The sequence below is a fragment of the Taeniopygia guttata genome, chromosome Z (genome assembly GCF_048771995.1).
Source record: "Taeniopygia guttata chromosome Z, bTaeGut7.mat, whole genome shotgun sequence".
NCBI classification, from domain to species: Eukaryota; Metazoa; Chordata; class Aves; order Passeriformes; family Estrildidae; genus Taeniopygia; species Taeniopygia guttata.
In genome coordinates, this window is record NC_133063.1 from 67010072 (window position 1) to 67031013 (window position 20942).

Consider the following 20942-nt stretch of genomic DNA (forward strand, 5'->3'; position numbering starts at 1 on the left):
GAAATTTTCTGCTGAGTGGCCCAGAGCAAATCACTTGGACTATCCATGTCAGGAGTATAAAGCAGGCCAAATAATATTTTCTAATCTGTGGGAGAGTTAAGGGACCCCCTAGACCTTTGTAGATGTTAATAACTGAGACATGACTGGAGGCTCCTGACTAGAATAAGGGTGCCAGATTTGTTTCTAAACTGGCTCAAAATTTACCAGATCAATTATGGCAATAATTGCATCACTGGTTTGTTTCCTGCTATCACACATTGCTAGAAAAAAATCTGCAATGCCTTTTGAGGTCTTCAGGCTGAGGATACACAAGTGGATAGGCTGTGGCAGCCTTCCATGTGGGAGCAGAGCATGGCAAGGTGACATGGGAGAGGTGGACTAGACAGCTGAGCCCCTTGGCCAGGCAGGGGACATATGAAGGGAGAACCTGCTGCCTGGAGCACCCCAGGAAGTCCTGCAGGAAGAAGGGGAATGGCAATAGTGGGTAGTGGTGGCTCAGGGGAGAAAGGCAGCTTGGAATAACCCAGAATCAGGCTGAGAGAAGCTGGAGGATGGGGCAGGGAAGACTTTGGTTGGTTTACTGGATTCACATGACCAGCAGCTGTACAGCTCTGGCAGGTTAAGAAGAGAGGGTTTGAATGTGATCTCAGAGATTATAATAGCCAGGGCTAAAGGAGAATAGTTGGCTGCAGAGAGTGTTGACAGAGGGATTTTGTCTTCCTTAGACACCAGACAGTATATTGCAAAGGAAAATTACTCAGAAATGGGATCACTCTAGTGAAAAGCTTTCTCTGGGTCCTGGGCTTCCACTGGCTTTGAAGAAAACTACTGAGAGGACCTTCAAGTGAACAAAATCCAGAAATAGAGATCAAGAAAAAATCTTGGAAGTAGATAACAAATGAGGGGGAAGAAACATGAGAGGAGAAAAATTAAATACCATAGCAAAACAATTTGCTGATGTATCTCCAGACAAATGTCAAGAATTTGACGACCATGTCAAAGCAAGTTTCACCACCAGTTTTTTAACAACTGGGTTTTCTGCTTTTATTTAAAATTTGTAGATTTATTTATATTGCTTTGTAGGTTTATTTTGAAAATGCAAGTGTAAGTCCTATTATGTATTGATATAAGAACTTAAATACTGGTTATGTAATTATTTTGAAGGTTCAGAGACATGCATGAGGCAACGCATGAGTTGGCTACGTCTGGGACTAACAAGATTTAGCAGGGTTGGATTACAAATCATCCTACCAGATGGTGAAGTGGAACTTGTAAAATATATAAACCCCAAATACTTCAATATAGAACTATCTAAAGGACAGTTTCAGCAGACCTTGCTTATCTGTTGCAAAAGTGAAAAATGGTCCATCGTGTTCCCAGAATATGTTGTAAATGTCAAGCTGTCCTCAGAAAACGGTTCAAGGAAAAGGACAATTATGGGGGGAGATACACTGATTCCTGGAAAAATATGTTTAGAATCTGGAGGCAAATTGAATATAGAATGAAAAAGGAAGGCTGAACAGGTGGAAAGAAGTAAGAGCAGAAGAATAACAATATTACATTTCGAAAAAATGAAGCATTAGACTGAAAGAACCAGTGCATCAGGTTTCATGATAAAGCATGAGGCAAAGCAGTCCAGGCTGAAGAAGTCATCCTAAAAACAGAATATTTTACTTCAAAGAAAAAATATTTATGTAGGGTACATTTGATTCCTACTTGGTGTCATATGGGATGCACTCAAGCTGGAGAGCTGTACTCTCAGAAGGGTTCCCTAGCTAGAGGAACGGAGGCTGAAGTTGTTTTTTGAGTTGCTTTCAACCGCACATCCATTGTGGTGAAAGTGCGATGTGGACCAGACTTTCCTCTCTGTACGCTCTTACTGGGACTGGAGGCTGGCACATATGTCATTGCAACTAGAGCCGTGACATGGCCAGACAATCCTGGGACACTGACAGGTCACAGACACAGCGTGCAAAAGCCTGTGTGAGCTATGGCACTTGGTGTCAAATAGGCACTCTTTACAGGATACAATCAGAATAAAAAATAGTCTTGGTAAATAGAAGAGATGGTCTGAAGCCTTAGATGAAATAAAGGAGAGAGAAATACGTTAGATGGGTTAAAAAGAATCTAAATAATCATAAACAAGATAAGAAAGATTATGACTGGAGATCATAGGCAATCACAATACCAGGACTTGCTGGTGCAGTGTTAAGATAAAAGCAAATATTATAATTTGGTGGTTCATCTGGAATGTCTTACCAGTGGAAAAACTAGTAAGTGTTCTACTTTCGGCCACATGGGTGAGGCCTCAGATGATGTGCTTTGCAACTTTGGGAACCACACTTCAAGAAAGATGTAGACAAATTGAAGAGAGTGCAAAGGAGAGCAGCAAGAATGATCAGAGGTTTAGAAAACATGACCTACAAGAAAAGGTTGAAAGAACTGGGTTTGTTTAGTCTAGAAAAGAGAAGACTAAGCATGAGGCTCAAGGGGAGGGGGAGGAAGGGATAACAATTTCCCAATATGTAAAAAGTTGTTATGAAGAGGACAGTGATCAATCATTTTCCATGTCCACTGGGGACGGAATGTGAAAAAGTGCACTAACTTGGGCAAAGAAGATAGATTAGACAATTCATTAACTCCAAGGCTAGTGAGCAGCCTACCCAGAGAGGTTCACAGAAGAATCTTAATTTTTAAGTGGGGTTATCCAAACACCTGTAAGATAGGGTCTTTGTGTACTTAGAGGTAATTTGCATGCTAATCTTTCTGATCTGTTCGAACAGTGTGTCCTGAACACCATTCACATGGAAAGAAAAGCTACTCCTAGCATTGTCACCATACAAACCTTAGACCTTTATCGCAAAAAATCTGTGTAGCAACCATGATAAATGTCTTGTTGTTTGAAGCTGAAGGCTCTAAAAGTTGTATATCATGGTACTCCACTGCTAAAATTTCATGAGGCAATGCTTCAGGTTACTTTACTTGTCACTATGTGTAGCTTTGCTTTTCAGGAATACCAGCATAAATTCTAATTAATTCTTAAAATACTTGGACATCATTTAAGGATGATGTCACATTTTTGTGCTTTTAAGTTTTGACATAACCCAGACAAAACTTTACTTCCTCCAATTCAGCTTTGTTTCAATGATATGTGAGGATTTTTTTATGTACTGCTATCTGGTCAGAACTTTGTCTTTCAAATGGCTCTCCTCGATTTCCATATTTGTGCCATTTTTGGTATCTCTGATATGGTTGCCATCAGGGCCACCAGTTCAATGGATATATTCTGTCTAGAAAAGAATAAGATGAAGATAGTAATTCCATATATCCCTATGTTTAGTAAAAATTAGCATTTGCTAACAAATTACTTGACCTGTATTACAACTAAGTACCAAACCTGGAAAAATTTGTGACAGCTTTCCAGTCCATTCTGTTGATGAAAGTGTCCTACCAGCTGTATAAATAGCTGCTAGTGCAACTCGGTTAACTCAAAGCAGGTACTCAGCTTCTTTCCTCTTAAAATCAAGCCAATTTTGTGAATAAAAAATATGTTTTTTGGTAATAAAGAATCAGTAAAAAGGAATTTGGGTGCAAAATCAAAATAGCAACATTTCTACATGGAAAGACTATATATGGCATAAACATTACACAACTTCTTAATTCAAGTTCTTAATTAATCTTATCCATTGCACAAAAAGAATTTAAGAGTGACAGTAACTCAAAGACAACAGAAGTTGGGCCTCCAGGCAGAGAGCCTGTGGAATGAAATACACATAGTCAAATTTCTAAACACAGAACAGATTTTTTTAGCCTTGTTTCACCATTTTAAATCCACTGCAAATCACTTCAAAACTAGGTTTTTATAAAATCATTTTTGGTAGACATCCTTCCATCATTTATGCTTATTGGTCAATTAAATGAGCTGAAATTCTATTTGTCACCATCACCAGTTACAGTGACTCCTATGATTCTGCACCCAATTCTCTCTTCAATAACTTGTTTACATTTCATCATTTTTGTGACCAAAATTATTGAAACAATATACTTATTTATTTTAGACAAATCAAATGTTCTTCTTTCGGTTATTAACATAGATCTGAAATCAGCTTAGTGAGCTTACTGACTGCATTGTATGCGACCTACATATGATAAATATTGCAGTAATAAAGATGAAATACGGATTAAGAGAAAGGTAATATTGTTAATTTTATGTTTGTTTTAGAATTGCTTCCAAAGCCAGGCTGAGGCTTAGCTGTGGAAGCCACATCTCTTCTTGATGCACTGCACAGCTTTGCAAGAAATGGTAAATGTAAGTAAGATCCTGTCAGCTGTAATTACATCCAAGGACTGTTGGACACTGAAATATTTCTTCTCCTGGATCACTGAAGTTAGAGAATTGATCCTCCTTCATCTCTTAAACAGTGTGCTTGACTGTTCTCTTCCTAGTGTAAACAAGTTTTAAGCTGTCTGGGTATTTTTTTTTTCCCTGTGATGACAGCCAGAGGAATAGGACACTACAGAAATATGTGCAGGTTGGGCAAAGCCAGCTGAGGGGCTTGGTCCATCCAATGCCTAGCAGGAGTCTCATAGCCCACCTCCTTCTGCCCCTGCCAGAAACAGGACCCAAAGTGACACTGGGGACATTTTTGTTTCCTGGCTGTAGCATTTCTGATGCATTTCAGATACTTTAGCTGTGAATGACAGGAGCTAAGTTGTTTTATAAGGCTTATTAGGATTCTTCAAGAGGGCAGGCAACAACAGATGCAAAATGAATAGGTTCAGAATCAGTGGGAGAGTTGAGTGGCAATACAGGCAAGGAGGCAGGCAGTAGAAAATAAACACCAATAAACATCAGACTATTTTTACTTCTGCTTTGTGATAGGAGAGAAAACCCTAGGACCTGCAAAAGGCTGATTGCTTTCTTGCAAATTACTGCCTTAAATCCTGTCAAAAGCTTTACCACAGTAATTTCCACAGCAGCATCAGACTCACAAATGCTGATGCAGAAAGGCTCTTTAGTCCCGCTCCCTGGAGCTGCTTGCAGAACTCTCAAAAATGCTTCTTCCACGCGGTGATGGCAGTGCCTGCTCTGCACCATCTTGCCTGCTTTGCCCAGCTTTGGGTGGATGTTCCTGCCCTTGCCTTCCAAAGTATCTCTCCTGCTGCTTTAAGGCACAATGTGCCTCTTTCTCTCTGGGATTTGCAAAAAAGCTATCTCATTTGCGTTCACAGGCAGAATAGTTTCCACAGCAATGCCTCAGCTTGGACAGGGCAGTCACATTATTCTTGACTTCTCTGAGACTTTTATTTTTCCACACAAGCATCTCCTGCCCTTGAAGAGCACCTCATCTAGTGTCTATGAGGCTTCTGCTTCTTGTTTGACATCCCTTATTTACACAGCAAACAAAATGTTCCTTTTAACACACATCATGCAAAGTTTATTAATGAAGAAAACAATCCCAGGGGGTCAGCCCAGGGGACCCTTGAAACCTGCCAGCAAAAACTCTTCAAACGCTCAACGCGACAGATCCTCCAAAACGATATTTCACACAATGAAGTAAAAATAATATTTTTCTTTCAGCCCTTCCAGCCGCTTTTGTGGAGAGCAGACAGAAATTATTTTCTTATTCTGCTCCCAGAGCAGAGATCTGTATGAAGCTGCGTTTATTTGTTTAACACGATGATTTCATCCTAAATGTCTTGACAGCAAATAGTTGGTGGTTTAATAAAGGCTCTTTGGAAAAAGGGCCTGAGCTGCTATTTGTACAGGGAAAATGCAAAGTATGTGGCTCTCAGGAGGAGAGAGAGAAATGCCTATTGTGATTAGCGGGTGCAGGGAAGACCCTAAAATGCCTTCCGTCTGCTGGAGTAAGAGCAGTGACTCTTGTGGCTCTTTTTCCTCATGGCCACCTAGCTGGGCTGCTGCAGCAGACCATGGGATTGAAAGCGGTCTGACCTTGTTATTAACAAGTGACTGATATGCCCTTTGCCCTCTGAAGCAAAAGCTCTTACAGAAGATGGAAGATCTGGGAAAGAAGTGGGAAGAACACTTTGATTATGAAAGAAATAAATTAATGGTAAACAGACTTAGGACTATCTCGAGAGCCCTGTATGACAGTCAGCAGGAAAAAATGTATGCTGAAGTTCTTCATTAGTTGGAATTCCTAGCAATCAGAGTTCCTGAAAAGTCCACATGCACCTGTTGTCTTTGCAGAGGCACCTCTCAGGGAAGCTTTGGAACAAAGCAGATCTCACCACGTCAGTGTATGTACACAAATATATGTACCAACTGTAGGGCAGCAGTCAACACAATTTGGAAATCAGTGGTGTAAGGTACCAAATAGGGAGTTTCTTTCCAAAAGGTATACCAATATTAAATCTCAAATGTATATAATCTGGGTTAATATCTAAAGATGTAATATGTTTCACATTTGTTGTTTGATTTACAGCTGACAGCAACATTATTCAACTGCTTCTTAATTTAGCATCTCTGTGGCTGAGCAAACATGTCTGGTCACAGCAAAAGGGGACAGATCCAAATCTGAATCAGGGACTTGCAGAAAAAAAATCTCAATTTTGTTTATGTATGCACTTTTACAGTGACAGATTCAATGTCATTTGGTCTCAGTATTTCTGAATTCTGTTATGATTTACTACGTATAGAAGGAATACTATGGAGGATTTACTATGCATACTAAGGAATATAGGCCATAGCATATATAGACTACGATTGTACCCACCATTCTCTAATGTTAACAGGTTTCTAAAATAAGCTAAAACTTTGTATAATGTTTCATGTGCTGTATTTGTAGTGTCCAATAGCTATTGGTAGCACTTATAGGACCCTATAATGGTGCTCTGTTACATATGTGCAAGCATGTAGTAATTCTGATGAAGGTGATGCCATTAGTTCCAGTGAGGCTGGGACTAATTCATCAGATGTGGGAACAGAGATGTCCAACAGGTACCACTACTCCAACATGATGTTATAGTGAGTAGAAGTATTTTTATAACACTAAAGAAGAAATCTTGTGTCCACAAAGCCATTTGTGGACATTTTAATTGCATTTTCTCATTTTACTAAAGATACTACACTAACTGTCCCTGAAATTTGAAATAAAAATAATTGAGGACTTCAATGTATTCAAGCTTTTATCGAAGTATCATTGAAGCACTTTGAAGTGAAAAATAGTTGTGGGCTATCACTTATCTGCTCAATATGGTCCCATTGTGCAATGTAGTACAGCAGGATCAATCAAATTAGTGAGGTTACAAAACTCAAAACTGGCTATGTAATATTCATCAAAACTACTAGTTATGATCTCTACACTTACTTCAAGTAGAAAGCCAGATAATTAAAAGAAGATACCCAAACAACATGGTTGTATTTAGCTTTTAAAATGTGGAAAAATATTGATACATGAAATAAAACTGGAAATAGGAGGAGGAGAAGAGTTTAAAAGATAAGACAGCTCAGCACTACCTTGGGGACTTTGAAGACAATAATTTGGCCAAGACATTGATGTCTCAAACATCAATAGCAAAAGTTAGGCAGCGACATTTCTGTCTGTTTGCTAAAGAGAAGATTGTTTTTCCCATCCTGCCTGCCCGTTCATTTGATATGGAGCTGATTTTTGTTACAAATCTCATTTCTTTAGCTATATAGATATCCCACCCCAAAGACAATAAGTTCTTTCAAGTCCATTATGTTTGCAAACCTCACATTTTTGTGTGTGGATGGAACATTGCTGTATGTAGCATGAGATTTGGAAAGGCCTGTGTTGATTTATTGACTGCTCAGTAGTTTCTCAGCAGCAGTTGTCAAACAACATGTTGGATAATTTTCCTAGTCAGAGTGGCTTTCTGAAGAGCAATTCATTGGACTTTGAATGTATAGGTCTAACACCAAGACACTCAACAAGATTAATCAGATATAATAACTCTCAAATAATTATTAAAAAATAGGCATCCTAACTTCATCAGAAAATATTGCAAACTACTGAAATTCATCTAAGCTGCCATGAACTAAACATAGTCTTCATATGTGCTCTGCTGGAGGTACATTCTTATTCTGTAAGAGGCTGTGGCCTTGCAAGCCTTGAGCCATGACACTGACAGTCAGACATCGCTTTGCAGGCAGATATTTACCATTCATTCTTGAGGGAGTCTCCTGTTCTTTAGCATTGGTTATCAGATTTTCAGAACTAGCCTGGTGGTGGAATGAGAACCACAACAGCTCTGTGACTCCTTTGTCCTCAGACCTTCAGGCATCTCTCTAATTTCAGGGTGGTGCAAAGCAAATTTAAGAAGTCAGGAAACCTAGTTAAGCTAAATATAGCCACATTGCTTATTGGAAATACTCTCTGTGCTCCAATTATCTTCAGTCTTTTTAACAGATTTCTGAGTCCTTTAGGATTTGCTTCAGCATAAAACTCTGTAAATAATTAAATGTGTTGATTACAATTTTAAAAATTGGATTGCGCTGTAAGTACTTATCCTTCTGTGGTTTTACTGAGAAATACATGCTATTCTTAGGTAGGGCTGTTCAATGAACATGTGAAAAGCATGAACTTATATGTGTCACACATATAAGTGATGTTTTACAGCTTTTCAACCACTAACACTAGTTTATTCATTCCTATGTTACAGATGGAACTTATACATCAAACCTAACTCCCAGTGTTCTGAGAAAAAATATCTCACCAATTTCATGATTGCAACAGAAATGGGGAATTACCAGTTTTTTTGGGTTAAGATCTTACTTTTCTGGTTGCTATTTCAATATACTAATCAGTCCATGTGCTAATCAGGAGACATCTGAAGCAGTATCTAGGACAGCTTTCTTTCTTGAAAGGAAATGAGGATATCTTCTAGCAAAGGGCATATCTCATTAAAGAATCACAGAGGGGAGATCTGTGGGCATTTTTTGCCTTTATTCCTTTCAGCAGGCCATAAAAGGTTTCAGGAAAACAGAAATGGGCAGAAAAGGAAGTTTTCTGGTTCTTGGATGTAAAGCAAGCTGTGAACAGAGAGGCAAGTGGTGGAAATCACCACAGAGGTTGCAACTGAAAAGGATAAACCATGCAGGTTTTAAGGAAAAATTATAGTGTGCAAAAGCTCCACCAACATACCAGGGCTTGCAAGATCTCGTATTAAAAACTAATAAAGCTATTTTTGAGCAGATATAGGGAAACCTGGCTTATATTTATTAGCTGACACAGTCACACTTTGGAAAAATTAAAATAATAAATAAAATATAATGAAAAAGTGCCGTTTTAGAGTGGAGCAGCTGGAACAAGGGTATGGTAGTGTATATGGCAACTATTAATATGTTCTTAAATAGCAGTCAAAATGTTTACTTTCTGCAGCTTGTGTAACATTCTCTATTAGGTACATGAAAACGTCATTATTTTACAACATGCTTTTCATTGAGGTTTATATTGTCAGTTCCTCCCCGTTTTTTGGCAGTCATATAATAATAGTATAAGATTTCAGAAGCAGTTTCACTGCTCTAGCAAAGATCACAGTATAACAGATGTAATATCTGAAGAGAAATAGATATGCTAATTTAAACCAAAGGGAAAAATAATAATTCAGCCTTATACAATTCATTTTAATGCACTAGAGCAGTGAAAGACATAAGAAAGTTGAATTATTTGCAGTGCTTCAATGTGGGGGAAGATGAGCTCATATACTGTGACCTATCTTGTACAACTCTTCATTTCACAGGTCCTCTGATTTAACCTGTACATAATATAAAGTACATAATGTAAAGAAAGGATCAGTATCCTAGCAACCATTGCTCAGCAGTGGTTTTAAGAGCATTTTTGAAAAAAAAAATAACACTACTATTTGCAGAAACTGCCCTTCAGCAGTGAGCACACATAAGCTTTAGCAAACACCTTGTTATAAATGATGGCACCTGCTGGAGAGAGAAGTGACTGTCCACACACGTGTTTTTAGTAAGGAAGCATATGCTTACAGATGGCTGTGCAGGGAGAAAGGAAGCTGTCATCTCATTTGAAAATAAACCTTCAAAGCACCCACTAGCCAATCATATAAGAATCAATGGTTCATTCCAACAAGAATGCTTGTCTAATTGCATGTGAATTGAACTCTGGTAAATAAAAGTTTTGTTATTTAGATTGCAATTTTATACAATAACAAACTCCCGTGAAGGATCTGCAGTGCCTTCTTCTGTCACTGTTTAACTCTTACAAACTTCACGGACAAAGGGCATTCTTGGTACTCTCATTTCACTGGCTTAAAGAACAGACAAATAAAAAATTAACTGTATTTGAAAATACAGATGTCAAGAAAGTGTTTATGTATTCCAGACAACATCTCAGGGATGGAGTGAATACTGTTCTTATTTTTAAGGTACATAGGACTAAAAAATCTTAAAGAACTACTGCCCTGACACCAACAAAATCTTATTTTTGCAGATCTCAGCTAATGTCAGCTTATTTCCCCTGCCAACCTGACCCTGACAGTACGATTTTAGGATCTGGGCAATGTGTTGATGTCATGCAATGATTCAAACATGATATATGGCAGATGAAACCTGGCAACTGGACCTTGTGCCCCCACTTGTGAGTGATGCTCAGGGTGTCCTCATGTGCAGTAGTGCTTTGCCCATTCTGCTCCTTCATTATGCCACTGCATCTCACTCCATTGCCCTGAGGGCACAACAAACCTGCAGTATTTTTTTATTTTGTTTTGTTTTGTTTCTTTTGAAAATCAACACAAAGCACTTGATTATTTAAATTATCAAATACTCCATTAAATCCACTGTATTATTTACTCTTACTACTTACTCTTGTTATTACTGCTATGGTTGCTGCTGTGGTATTGCTGAGAAATGGAAGAGTGGGATGTGTGGATGACTGAATCAAGCATTGTAATGAAAATAAAGGGAAAAAAAGTTGTGATTTGCAAAAGGCCAGGGGTATCTAGTCTCTAGAAAAACTTAAAAGTACTAGACAAAGGTTGAACACTTAAATTTACTTTGTATGTGTAACCTATCACTAGAAGTCCTTTATGGATATGCTGCTGAGTTAACAGATCTGTTTAAGCTTCTTAACTTCTAGCACTCTGTGATTGCTACAATTTCAAGAATGATAGGAAAGACACCTCACAATATTTATTTGCAACCATATTGTGAATTTCTCCTCACTAAATGCACCTGGTCTGTAACCCTTACTTCCTTTTCTTGTGTTTCACTGGATTTTTTATACAGTTGAGCCATTGATTAAGATAGCGTCACTTTTTTTTTCTCTGTATTTTCTCAGAAAGAAAGACTAAGCATCAGCTGTTCCATGGGGTTCAACATCCAGGAAGGTAAAAACAAAGAAGGTGAAAGAAGGAGCAGAAGTACCTTTTGATACTATCTTTCATAATATCCTTCTGGACAGAATGTCCAGCACACAGCTGAATAACCATGTTATGCAATGGGAGAGCAACTGGTATATAGGATGAGTGTAAAAGGTTACAGTGGAGGCACATAAGGCTGGCAACCTGCTACTAGTGGTGTTCCACAGGGCTCTATCCCTGACCCTGTGCTCTGCAACATCTTCATTAATGACATGGACGAAAGACTGGAAAGAATACTGTGATTGCTGACAATACTTAATTGGGAAGAGTTGCTGACTGTCTTGAGGGCAGGGAGGATCTGCAAACACACCTTGACTAACTAGACATGGACAGTGACCAACCGTATGAAGCATAACAAGGGCAGGTGCCAGATTCTGCCCCTGGGATGGGGCAGCTCTGGTTGTGGGTATAGACAGAAATGCAAAGGTGGAGAGAAATGCTGTGGAAAAGGACCAGTGAGTCTTGGTTGATGGCAAGTTGAACATGACTCAGCAGTGCCCTGGCAGCCAGGAGAGCCACCTGTGTCCTGGAGAGCATCAGCATCCCCAGCCGGGAAAGGGAGGGGATTGTCCTGCTCTGCTCTTCTCTGGGGCAGCCTCACCTCGAGTGGTGGGGGCAGTTCTGGGTGCCACACTGTAAGAAAGACATTGAGCTGTTAGAGAATGCCCAAAGGAGGCACACAGAGATGGTGAAGGGGAAGCCATTGATGGATATGGAGGAAAAAACTTAAAAGGTGCTGCTGAGGACACTTGGTCTGTTCAGCCTGGAGAAGAGGAGCCTGAGGGGAGAGATCAGTGTGCCTCCAACGTCCTCAAAAGGGGAAGAGGAATGGCATTTCTGGTGCAGTGGTAGGTACCAATATCTTCATGCTCATGACCAGGAATAGGATTTGAGGAGGTGGCCTGAAGCTGTGTCAGGGGAGGATTAGGCTGGGTTCTTAGAAAAGGTTCTTCACCCAGAAAGTGGTAAAGCATGCAAGAGGCTCCCCATGGAAGTGGTCACAACACCAGCCAGACAGAGTTCAAGAAGCCTTTAGACAACACTCTCAGGCTCTCAGACTCCGCAAGAATGGTGTGATTCTTGGGGTGTCCCGTGCAGGGCCATGAGTTGGACATGATGAGCTTTGTGTGTCCCTTCCAGCTCAGGTTATTCTGTGATTCTGTGATTCTATGATAAGTAAAATTGTGAAATAGCATTCCTTTCCCTAAGACCAATCAATTGCCACAATTAAGTATGTGGCAAAATGTGGCAGAAGTGGGGAAAAAAGAAGTGGTTTCTTAGGATTTAAGTCTTGTCATATAGCCATAGGCCTGGCTCTGTTTAATTACATGTTTTCTCACTTTTGGACGTCTGAAAAGTGTTCTAGCTATTTTTTTGTTTTTCTTGGTGTTTCTGTGGCTTTTTAATCATTGAGGACTTTCTGACTTCTTTTTTCTAGCTTTATGGCATTTTGTGGGAGTAATATACACTGTTTTCCTTGTTAGTTTTTCTGTTAGGCAACTCTGAAGGGCCTCTTTGGTTTGGCAGCTTAGCACTGAGTTTGTGGCCTATAAATGATTGCTTGTTTGCTTAGTTCTGACTTCACCACTTCTCTGGACTTCTTTTCTTAACATGTAGTTTTTGTTTCTCTTTCCCTGGTATAAGCAATATGACTGTTACTCCAGAATCTGAGTTACTCCAGAAACTGACCTAACCTGCCATGAGTGGTACCCAGGTTCACACGTGTGCCCAGGAAGGGGAACCTAATATTGCAAGTGACACAAGTGACTGCCTGGCTGGGATGCCTCACCCTGCAGGCAGCAGGCACTGACTGCTGTGCTGACAGGAAGCAGACCCTGACTCGAATGGAGCCCTAGAGCCAGCTGCCTGAAGCCAAAATGATGACTGTGTGAGAGATTCCCTCTGGACATGCAGGCTGCCTTCAGTCCTATTCTTTGTTCTTTATCCTGCTCTCATTACTGTGGGCTGGGTCTTTGCTGCTGGCTTGCTGTACAAACCACAAGTACACATCACTTCATTTAAGTAAGTTGTTCAGTATAATAGAGGAATTTTTGGAGGAACAGAGATGAATAGTAGTGTTAGAAGAATTTCAAGTACCTTAACCTTGAGATCATGTCTTTATAACTCATCCTATTCCTTGCATACCTTGCAATTTCTTCAATAAATGAAACAAAAGGCTTCCAGACAGTAGATTTCTTCTGTAAACAAACCTATTTTATTCCCCAAGTATCACATCCCATGCTCTGACTGTTAAAATACTCCTCCTTTAAAATCTTAATATCTTAAAATAAAAAAGAGAAAAACAGCATGTAAACATGCAGTTGGGCTACCTCAAAATGCCAGCACATAAGGTGGATTGCATTTATATGAAATAAGTTCTACAAATTTCTTTCTTTCTTGGATTTTGAGTGCTTGGCACAGTCATAAAATGTTTTTTTTTTTTTTCAAAAATGCACTCCCTTTCTTTCTGAAATTAATCTAACTCCTTCCAGTTTGAAAAATTAATGGACATTGGACATTTCATCCTCTAAGCACAGATCTTAATCACAAACCCAACACAGCAAATGTAGTATCAGCCTATCATCCTTTTGTACAGGTTGTGCTATTCCAATAGCAGATGTGAACAATTCCCAAGGATTTCACTGCCATTCAGCTGTGTGGGATCTCCTGATTCAATCACTGGTTTTCAAGAAGAGCTTTTTCCAAGTTCTTAGAACTCATGTGTTCCTCTGCGTCCTTTTCTGATCTATTCATTTGCCCAATTCATCACACGCGAGTTTTTACACGACTCTCTTGCTTTCCTCCACATGAGCAGAATGACTTAGTCTCCTTTACAGGTGAGCCTACCAAATGCAAGACCTGTAAATCATCCTGATACTTTTAAATCAGCAGTATATTCCAGGTTAAAACCCAGCAGCTTTACACTGAAGAAGCCTGATCATAAACCCACCCCTTTTTACATCTAGGTATTCTTAACCTGTATAATATAGCTGACCTGTTGCTGTTGTTGTTGCTGTGGGTGTTTTCTAAGTATCAGTGAATGAAAAGGAAGATTAAGAAACCTGTAACCATTAACTATCTATGTTAACATCTGCATGGCACAAAAATCAATATATACCTACCTAGAAGTTTTTTTGTTTCACTTGTCTCCTCACTAAGAGCCTTCAAAATTTTAAAAGGTGAATGCATTATCTTAAGACTAATGACAACTGATTTATCAATTTATAAGATAGGAATTGTAAAATCTTTCTTCATAGCAGAAACAGGAAGATGAGTAAGCTGGTAGGAAAAATTCTCTTTCCAGAATCAGTACCATTTCTATGCCACTGAAATGTCACATTGCTAGGTGTCTGAAAAATCTTTCCTTGGAAATAAAAAAAATTACAATTATTACTTGTCAGAGAAATGGCAGCCAGACCAGGTCAGAAGAAAGCTGCTTAGCCACTGCCCTGTCTTCTGAAAGTGTGGGACAAATGGGACAGAGCTGCAAGGAATCCTGTTCACCTTACAGCTTTGCATTCACAGCTAGGTTCCTTTTATGACCTTGCAATTTCAGTATCTTGCATGAAAATTCCAACTGGTTTTGGTGAGAAGGCCTATTTTTGAAAGCAATTGAGATGTTGAGAAACCCGGAGTCCCTGTCAAAATCAGTGCCTGGTGCCAGATAAGGGTCCAGCACTGAAGGTGTGTGTCAATAGACAGTTGCCCTAAATGAGCATCCTTGCAGTACATAGGTTCTTGTAAGATCTCCACAAAAATTAGCTGTTTGCCTTATCAATGAGTATAGCAATTAACATTATATCAGTGAGTTATATTAATTCCCAAATTAATTATACCCAATTAATTATAGGGGATTTTTAGCATTGCTTTTACCATATGATCAGCAGCTAGAAGGAAAGCTACAGTCAGCACTTTCCAACAAGCAGGTCCTGCAGCTCACCAGCAAGTTCACAGTCACCTGTGGCCATGGCCAATTTGGCAAAGTGTGGTCCCAGCTGCTCAGGCAAGTGGAAGCTCAAAGGAGGGAGAGACACAGACTAAAGCCCAGACCTGGCAGAGCATCAGTGTCCCAGATTTCGGGGCAAGATGTATTCCATTTGCCATCTGTATGGCAGTTGTCTTCTGTTAAATGGTTTTTTTTCCTTATCTCTTTCACAACCAATTCTCCCTCTGGGGAGACATCTGCAGATAATGGGCTATTGAATGTCACTGCATGACTGATAAAAGTGACAGCATCTCATTGTGAGATGCTCCACCCAGAGGGAGGAGCCAAGCATTCCTAACTGGATATAATCTGGGTTTTTGGGACATCAGACTCAGGCTTTTCCTCTGGATTTCCAGGACGACTGCAGCCATTCCAATTTGGACTGCTACCAACACACCAAAAGGGTGTCAGGTTGTATTCTGACTCTATCTGTGGTTTTTCTTTTGTATTATTGCATGTATTTTGTTTTCTTTTTCCCTTTTCCTAATAAATTGTATTTCTGACTTGGAGTCTCTCACTGGATTTGCTTTCAAACCAGAATAATCAGCTTGGCACAGATAATCTGAGCTAGTACTCTTGAGGATAAGAACCTTTATCTCTGTCAGATCCTTTGTTTATTTCTTGCTACAGACTCTTCTATGGCAGTAAGAAATTATTTAACAGCCTGTCTTCCTGTTGGAAACTGCTAGCACTCACCACTACTTCTCCCCTTCTCCTCTGTTTCCCCACTACTCTTACAGGCAGACATATACCTTTTCCCTCCACAGATGCTTCCTGTGTGGATCCTTCTTGTTCTGTGTGTTTCACTGGCATCCAAGTTCATTTTCTCCATCCCAGGCTCCTTTATTTGTTTTTCTCTTGAACAATTTTACATAACATTCCAAATGACATTTTTATTGCAGTATTTTCATGGTCCAGCAAAATTTGCTAAGGGAGGTGTTTTACAAATAATATTATTACTTTGAAGATTTAGTCCTGTGGAATCACAGAACATGTGGTTAAGTTTAAAAACGTTTGTTTTCACTGTGTGTCTTCTATTATGATTTTGCCTCACTGTGTGATATTGGTGCAATAAATGGTATTTATATGTAAGATACCAACATGATCTGATTCAAGTGCAACATGTTGGTTTGTCTCCCTGTGAGACATGGAGGTGACACTTCAACATAACCTTGCCTGACATTCCAGGGGAGTCTTCTAAATCCAAGGCAGAACTAATGATTGTACTGATTCTGGACAGCAACCTGAGAAGGTTCTCATTATGGTCTCAGAACCATCCCTGATCAGGTCAGTGGTCCAGATTCCACTTAAAGACCTGGTTTCTGAAGCTTCTAAAGCTTCTGTAGTCTCTGAGCTATGAGAGCACAGATACCTTCTGTGTGCAGTAAGAGAGCACATCACGGCAAAGTGAGCAGGGCCGCTGGCATATCTCTCCTGAAGTGTTTTCAGCAAGCTGTTTCTAGGTCATCGGTCAGATTTGGGGCTGACAGTGTAGGGAAAATAATGACGCAATTAACACACTGCAAAGACTCAGGGTTTCTGTCTTCATTGGTCTGATAAAAACTTTGGTCTTATTGCATACAAGAAGCATTACAGAGATATTTATATTTAAAAAATGCACAAAAGATGGGATTGGCAATGGGCTGCATGAATCTGAGAGGACACACTAGACAGCAGCCTGGATACGAGGATGTAGAAACACTGATGGAAACTCAGCTGGGAAATAAACTTGTCTTCAGATTTTGATAAGGGAAGACATTTTCTCTGAGAAGGTTTCAAAGGCAGAAGCCTGCCTCTTAAAAAAGGTTTATTTCTCTAAAATCAAATTATCCTGTAAAGAAAAATACAAAAGGGATGGTTTAGTATGATCTCTATTGCCCCCTTAAGTGTACTTTGTGCTTTCATCTAGAATTTTGGAAACATATTTGAACCAACCAATTAATATTTTTGGTCAGCTTGTTGTCCACAGACCTATAGTTTCTGTATTATTTTAATAACTTGACTAAGAAAGGAACCTGTGCAAGTTGCAAGACTACATCTGGGGTTCAGTTATCAACAGCTCTCCAGTGGAAGTTTATTTTTGGCATCACAGACTCAAAGGGGTCAAAAACTGCATGTTGAAGATAATAATAACTATTTAATTGCTTATGTGCATGTCCTCCTCAGGATATTGTGATGACCAGAGCAAGAGGAACATTCCAGCCAGGAATTCCAAGATCCCTGTGCACAAAACTTCTCCCACTATCTATTTAAAACTTCCCAACATGCGTGGTGTTTAAAATTTGTTAAGTGTTGCTAGAAATGACCACACTACATAGATGTAGGCTTCAAGCCATACAGAACTCTAGATCCATTGAAATGCATGAAAGAAAAAAACTGAGGCCTGGACATCTAGGCCTCACAAAATGCTTTCCTCTAGTGGATAATTATTTTTACCATGCTGGGGCAAAGTTTCATCTCGATCCAATCTTAAGAGTACTGGAAAAACTCTTACTTAAATATCTTTAGCTCAGATAAAATTAGGTTTCTGTATAAAGTGAAGTGTTCAAGGTCACTTTCATTGTCTATTGTATCTAAAGGCAAAAAAATAAATAAATACCTGTCTGGGCTCAAAGGCAGTCATAAATTCAGTCAAAACAAAATCAGCTTTCTTTCACCATCTTTGTATTTATCACAGGCAGAAAATTGTCTGCTCCCAAAAAAGTTGAACAGTTTCTAAGTCTCATCTGCAAAGGATGCTCACTGTTTCCAGTGGCATAACTGAAGCAAAAACTCCAGAAAATCCTTCATGTACATATCCTCATGGCAGAGAAAAATGGCTCTTTCTGTTTTTCTCAAGCAATTTCCTACATATTATTAGGTTGAAAGAAGATGTCAGAACACAAGTATCTACATAAGGCCTAGTACAGATTCCCAGCCCCAGCCACTCTCAGGAGTTCCCTGCTTTATTTTATGCCAGAAATCTGAAGAATCGATAGACTTATCTCTGGTGAAAGACCAGTTATAAAAATAAATAAATGCTCTTCTAATAGATTTTATTCACAGACATTCTGGGGACACTGATGAAGTTACAGACCTGCTTTCCCAGGCTTGTAAAACCCGGCAAACAGTTCTTCATATTCATAATTAATAGATATCTGTGATTATCAAGAAGATATGTCTAAATGTGCTGTCTTTTGAGAAGGAAAAGAGGTTTCCCATCTATCTTCTGTCCACTTTTCTTGTCTGGTTGATTCATTTACATCAATCAACAGCCTTGAAAGGGATATCATTAACTCAAATATGAACAGTAGAAAGAATAATAGTAATTTCATTTACTTGATCTGCTCTTTCTTCGAGCTTAGCACCTTGCAATCTCTCATACATAGACTGCACATGAAAAAATCAGTAATATGACAGTGCTCCACTATCACTGCTGGAACTTCTATAGGTCCTCCTTCATTTCCATGACTTTGCAGTCTGCCAGTAGATCTCAGAGTCCATAAATGTGCTCAGATCCTCCCATAAACTGCAAAAAGTGCATTGTGCAGCATTTTCATTTTCCAAGAAAGGACACTGGAAATTTCTGCCCAGGTCCACTTGTCTGTGAGTCTGCCAAGGTTTCTGTGAAAAATATCCTTGCACCAACAGTAACTGGAACCCCCTTCTTGGTTCCCAGAGGATGATCATGGGTGTTCTGGGCCTTAACATTCTGAGCCTCCCTTCCACTGCCTGTGTATTGTGAATGCGAGGCAGGGATGCATTGCCATCATGTTGGAGATATGCCTTCTCTCAAACCTGGACACATTATACTTACCAGGGAAAGAACTTTGGGCACTCTCCTGGATTAATCTCACCTGACGACTAAATATTACACAACTAATCACTCATTTCTTCCTCCCTGGTGGGGAGGAGAATCTGAATAAGAGGTAAATCTCTGTCCTGATTTCAGCCAGGCTAGAGTTAATTTCTTCTCAGTAGCTCTGACAGTGCTCTGTTTTGGAGTCCAAATGAGAATGGTGTTGATAACACATTGATGTTTTGGTGTGTTGCTAAGTTGTGCTTATCCCAAGTCAAGGATCCTTTTTTCCCTTGACTTATGCTCTACCAGTGAGGAGGTAAAAAAACAAACTGGGAGGGAGCATAGCTGGGACAGGTAACCCAAACTGCCCAAAGGGGTACTCCACATCACAGAAGGTCATGCCCAGAATATAAACGGAGAGAAGTTACTCAGAGGAGTGGTTAGTCTGGCATCAATCATGAGGTGGTGAATTGCATTGTGCGCCACTTGTTTTTTCCCTTTTTATTATCATTATTATTATAATTTACCATTATTACTGTATTTTACTTTATCTTCAATTATTGAACTATTCTTGCCTAAACGTACAAGTTTTACTTTGATTCTCCTCCCCATTCCACAGGGGCAGGGGGGAGAGAAGGGGGTTGAGCAAATGGCTCAGTGTGGTGCTGGCTTTTCAGCTAGAGTTAAACCGCGACAACCCTATGGGTTGAGTTGAGAACAGTATTATAACTGAAACAAAAATGTAACTATACAATTATAACATAGTAGCAGCTGAAGCAATAGTAATGAAAAGGGAGGGAGAAAGGGAACCCAAGATAAGCGAGCGATGCACGATACAACTGCTCACCACCCACTAATAGATATCCAGCCTGTCCCTAAGCAGAGATTGGCCCTTTTCCTGGGAACTAGATGCAGTTTCTGTACTGCACAGTGTTCTGTGGTATGGAATATGCCTCTCTCCAATTGGGGTCACCTGTCCTGGTCATGCTCCCTCCCAGCTTCTTCTGCATCTCTTTACTTGCAGAGCACAGGAACCAAAAAGTCCTTAGGGTAAACATTACTCAACAACAGCAACAACAACATCAGCGTGCTACTGAAATTATTCTCATAGCAAATTCAAATACAGCACTATACCAGCTATTAAAAAGAAAATTAAGCCTATCCTGGCTGAAACTAGGAGAGGTACAGGCTCTGTCCGACATGCAGTCCAGACAACAAAGACTGAGCTTTAGCAGGTAAGAGGAGTCTTTAGACAAGACAGATACACCAGACGTTTCTATCACATTTTTGCTGGATGAAGCAACTGAAGCAATGGTGTTTTTTTTTCCTTGAGTCAAATAAAAAATGATGGAAGGACAAATAATAGAAAAGTGGCCACTTTCACTGCAAAATAAACAATTTCTGTTACTTTTAAATTAGTCTGATATAAATCTATGCTCAGTCAAACCAAGACTATCTAGTCCAGTAAGTTGTATTTAATCATATTATACCCTTAGATTTTTCCAGTGTAGTTCTCATCTTAGTTTCCTTTTCAAACTCAGCTTTTCAAACTGTCAGTGATATTTTTTGCAACACACTCTATTCAGGGGAGAACTTCCACTGGGGAAACTATTTAAATAATTTTGTTATGTCTTTCCATCTGTTGGTCCAAGTGTACACACAGTTTCTACTAAATATGAAGTAAACAAACTGCTGCATCTGTCCAAGGTTATTTAGCAAATTTAACCATGTCAGCACAGGTCTCTGACGTACTTGGATAAAATAAGCTGTTTAAGTATTAGTTCTTATATTATCAGTGTTACT

At 39.5% G+C, this 20942-nt stretch overlaps 1 long non-coding RNA gene across 1 annotated transcript in view; it reads right to left on the minus strand.

Moving 5' to 3' along the window:
• Positions 1-16552: 16552 nt before the first annotated feature.
• The window catches only part of LOC116806823 (uncharacterized), a 9912-nt gene continuing 5522 nt past the window's right edge, over positions 16553-20942 (minus strand). Inside the window, exon 3 of the long non-coding RNA XR_004365903.3 lies at positions 16553-17189. This is a non-coding gene — a long non-coding RNA (uncharacterized lncRNA). The remainder of the gene's footprint in view (positions 17190-20942) is intronic.